The sequence below is a fragment of the Olea europaea genome, unplaced genomic scaffold, assembly GCF_002742605.1.
Source record: "Olea europaea var. sylvestris unplaced genomic scaffold, O_europaea_v1 scaffold940, whole genome shotgun sequence".
Classification (NCBI taxonomy): domain Eukaryota; kingdom Viridiplantae; phylum Streptophyta; class Magnoliopsida; order Lamiales; family Oleaceae; genus Olea; species Olea europaea.
The window spans coordinates 255,875-260,844 of NW_019267893.1; the positions used below are offsets into that span (position 1 = coordinate 255,875).

The 4,970-nt window shown below is 35.8% G+C and overlaps 1 long non-coding RNA gene across 3 annotated transcripts; it reads right to left on the reverse strand.

Moving 5' to 3' along the window:
• LOC111392576 lies at positions 1–4,722 on the reverse strand. Of its 3 annotated transcripts, none has more exons than XR_002702280.1 (3): positions 2,461–4,722; positions 878–2,375; positions 1–779 (listed from the first exon to the last, which is right to left on the reverse strand). It is a non-coding gene; the product is annotated as an uncharacterized LOC111392576 (long non-coding RNA). The 3 variants fall into 3 exon arrangements; XR_002702281.1 differs by having other exon boundaries at positions 878–1,309; positions 2,164–4,722; XR_002702279.1 differs by having other exon boundaries at positions 878–4,722.
• Between the last annotated feature and the right edge of the window lie 248 nt (positions 4,723–4,970).

The window sequence follows — 4,970 nt, forward strand, 5'->3', positions numbered from 1 at the left end:
TTGACAAAAGACATCCACACCAAGGGATATAAAACACTGCACAGTATTTGTTACGTGTGTGCATTACAAAAAACATTCAAAGTACTACTTATGTGGATTAAGCTTTCCAAATACATACAAGTTGATACATACTAATGCTATAAGTCATGTACAGTCTAAGGTAGTGGAGGCAGATCACAACCAAACTTGTCAAACACCAAAGCACGCATGTATTTTGTACTGGTCACATTCATAGATGCTTTAGCCAAACCATCGTCGGATCAAAAGGCTTTCATGACTTGCATGATGCCGTCCATGTCTAGGTTCATGGCTTCTAGCTTCTCTAGAATCAACTGCCAGTTGACATGATTTAGTATATCTAGCGCAGTTTGCATTTCCATAGCCTAAGCAATTTTTGTAGATGAATCGGCAATCCTCGATAGGGTGATAATACTCTCATCCATCGGTTGTGCACGTCGACGCTTAGCTTTGTTGGTCCCTTCTTCGACGGTACGCTTACGAGCATGAATTAGGCTATGATCTATCTCCACATTTTCCATATCTACCTCATTCACACTTTCATCGGTAACTATATAAAAGATATAACAACTTGTAAGAAGTTTATACACGAATACAATCAAAGTATCGTACTAAACATATTGCATTCCATTCATTGGGGAGAAATGGTCAAAGCCAGGCACTGTACGATCTCCAGTGGCAGCATCATTGCCGAAGATAGTCTCCATCTCATCATATCTTGGACAAAATTTGGTCCTCTACTTTTCAAATTCTGGCTTTCCCTACAAAATAACCTTGTGAGTGAATTGTAACTGTTACAAAACATCTATATAGAAAGATTTTATCAGTATCAATGTCAAAAATGCATCATAATTCATACCTTAATAAAATCGTCCCAAGCAATGGCATCGGCTACAGTGCGTCCAATTTCAAGATCTAACCCAAATTCGCTCATATTTAGCAATAGGCAAACTTCAGCATGCTTTTTTTTTAAGAGTCTTCAACCTTGCCCTTACATTTTATCTAAGACCATGACCTCGCATCCATTGACAACCCTCTCAATTGTCGTAGACACTTGAAACGAAGTAAGGCTATTGTCACTGCATTTGTGCCCAGCCAACACTTTCCCAGTAAGTGAAGTGATCATATAACCATCAATTCCACCACTCCGACGTACGTGACGAGTCCTAGCATTAGGATCCACTTGCAATGTACCAAAATAAATGTCATTCCCGTTCGAAGGGGGTGGTCGATCTGGCAACTCAAAAAGGGCCCAGAGAGCTTCGTCAATTCTGTGTCATCAACGCAATCACTTGAAAATAGAAAAATGTCAATATTAGCATACGTAGAAGGAACAATAGTGTTGCTTGAAAACAATCTAACAACAATATAAACCAAGCAAAGAGATTTGAAGCTACATCATAGATACTAATGTAGATAGCCTTGGAAATGAGAAAACATTACAATAGAACAAGCATCAAAGATAATGTTACAACAAAGCAACTATAGAAGAAACCTTAGCATGAGACAAGAATATTAGAAAGTTTATCTCCAAATATTATAGGGAAACACGAATAACGAAATACAACATAGTATATTCAATCGAAATCAATTTTCGCATCATGACTTGGATGGTAAGCGACCCACATGTCATCAGCCATTGTATCCCTAATACTATACCATGCAACTTCTGCTGTGAAAGATATAGGAGCATTTGTTGTATCATCTTCGGGTGCATCAACATGTCTAGGGTCAATTTCATCATCACTAGTATAATAGTCATCGTTACAAAGATCCTCTGCGTCAAATCCTTACGAAGTTGTGACTAGCACAACAAGCAAGGACAATCCTTGCTTATGTCTTAATATCGTGGTATGGTTGATGCCTCAGATATACGAATCTTTTTTATGTAGAACAATAATCCTCTCCACAACATTTCGTAGTTATGAATGTCGAAAATTAAATAGCTCTTTCTTGCTTTTAGGCCGATGTCCCTCAAGGTCACTATGATGGTATCAAGTCCTATGGTAGGGTGTAAGAAATCCTGGAACCATGGGGAATTCAACATTGGCAAGATAATATACATATTCCACACATGGTTGTTAAGTTGTCGTTCTTTATTGAAATAAGTGAAAGACACATTATCGAACAAGATGTAGATCTTACCAACAGGAATTGTTAACCCATGACCTTGTCGTAAAGTTGCACTCCTTAACAACCGATAAGCGTGGGCGGATCCCTCCTAACCAGTAAGCACATACGTAAACTTCATATCAAATGTATAAGCGACTAAAACAATCTGAGTTATCATTTGCTTCCTATTGCAATACATTGCTTGTTCCTCTAATGTGAGTACCATTAACTGCCCCCACAGGATCCTAATATGAAAATCAAAAATTTTGGTTACAAAAGAAGTACTGATAGTAAAGGAAAAATAAATGAAGTTAAATAGTACCACCCGACCTGAAAAATATTGGAACATGACTTCACCTTATCCTTCTTATATGGTGAGTTATGAATAGTGGCATTGTTCACAATGTCTCTATCCAATCCAAGGCAGGCCTGTAAAACTCTATGGAAGTAGTAACTCACTATTTGAATAAACGTGAAGAACGTAAAACTTTCAGTTCGATTCAGTGGTCATGTCCAACGGTGTTGAGAAATATAGCCACTTGTTCCTCTACTTTGACAGATCTATTGTCAACGAAACCATACGTTCGTACACGAGCACATAATCTTTGAAACGGAGCTATCTTCATCCTCAGTAGATCATGACAAATTCTATCACTCGTACCAAACATCCGTATAAGTGTCATTTCTCTTTCAGAGTCCCAGTTTCTATTTGGGGCTCTAGGGAGTTGTCAATTACGACACCTGATGGTATTTTATATTATAATTGCTTGAATGACCATCGTCCAAAATAGTCCTAATTGTTGTCGTTGGCAACGACGTTGGTTCTTTGTGGTAGCCATGGTACTTAGGAACAACGTCTAAAAAGTGTCAATATGATGTAAATTATTGTTGACGATGAACAAAAAACGAAAACGTATATGTTCAACGTGAAAATAAAGGAAAAATGAGCTAACCCACCTCTAGTTATCAACTCAAAATGGCTCTTCAAAAGTAAGCAAACGGGTTTTTAAGTAAAAATAAATAATATTTGTAAATTCACGTAAGCACCTAAAACTGCCAGTTACCATTCATCCCACATTAGAGAATTAGGAATTTCAAACATTCATAAATCTTCACTCCCACAATTAAGTGTCAATTAGACTACAAGCTATGTAATACATTGGAATGCTCTTACAATCCACATAAAATGAATCTATTTCCAGCTAATCTCGTAAAGGATGGTTATTGGAAACACTACCTTTCTACCACATGTAGCATTCTGCACATTATTTACAAGAAAACTAGATTGTTTTCGAAAGCCTATGATATGAAACACTCAGGATATTTTTCATGTATTCATCTTTCGGTTAGTATATAGAAGGATTTCTAAGCTAGAGATTGATCCCTTCGGGTCTTGACCGTTATGTCCTTCTAATTGATTTCGATGATGGAGCATTTTCGTTGGCTCTATAATTGAAATGAGTAACAAGACATCTATGCAAAATACAACTATACAAGTGCTTGACACGACAAGATACTATCTTGAAAGGTAGTATCTAGCTTTTAAGTCCAACTACATTAAGTAGTGATTGCACATGTTCAAAAGTTTAAATTAATATCAAGGTGTTTGCCTCTAAAAGCCTTTGTGTAAGCATCAGCACTTTAAGTTGTATGAATCAATGAACAAAAATGAAGACATCTAAAAATCTGTTAAATAATATAAGATTTTAATGAAAATAAGAACCCACTTAAATAATATAAGATTTTAATGAAAATAAGAACCTACTTTGGGATTAGAAATGTGAAAGGCATAAAAAGATCATTAGTCCTACTAAAATTAAAAAGGTGCAACTTCACTTGAGGGGTTTATCGCATTAAGTTGTAAGAAGCAAGGCAATTTGGTTTCACTTGGTGTCTTCTATAAAAATTTCAAAAATTTCCTTTTCTGGTTTACAGAGTCATGCTTGCTTTAAAGAACTCAAAAGAAAACCTTAAAATCGTCAGGAGCTATTAAAAAAAGGCAAGAAAGTTGAGGTAATTAAAAGAAAGGCACATAAATGAGTATGACCCGTGCTTTGATCAATACTCCAATAGTATCAAGGCTGAGATCCTAAAAAATGCTGTAGTGAATTTTCTAGTCTTTAAACTTTTTAGCTCATCAAAGGACTATAATTCGAAAATAGAATCCAAGATATGGGTACAATTCACAATTAGTCCTCCTGAACTATTTTAGCAGCCAAACAAAATACTGAGAAGGTGGTGACAGATATAGCATTAGGACATTACATATTTATTCGTCTGCTTCTAGATAAACAATTTACCTATTCAAGTAGATCTACTCACACCACTACCATTTATATACACAATAATCCTGCCAAGTTAATGATATTTCCCTATTCTTTAACTTCATTGGAATTATTCCAATAGCAAATAAGAATGACATCAAATTATTTCAAGTTCCAAATTTCAAAACAAAAAATAATGCATATTCACTCACCCGTATTAAGCTTTCTGCAAATACGAAGCAAATTACAAGCATTTACCCAACCCTTCAACTCCCAAAGGGGAAAATAAAAAAGTATACACTACTTGCAAATATTATTTTTATGCAAGCCTTACCGAATTCGAGATTTCGAAGGAAAAAATAGAGAGAAACAAAGAGATGAGATCAGAACCAAAGAGCGTGCACTGTTAGTATTGATTACAATTGCATTCCTCTTCCGTTATTACTTTTTCTAGCAGGTTTTCCAATTTCAGGAGCTTCTATGTTTTCCTGGCTACAATCCACGTACTCCTCCATTTCAATGAAAGGGTCATGTTGAGATTTTTTTGGTTGACATCATTGATATTCCAGAAGTTGG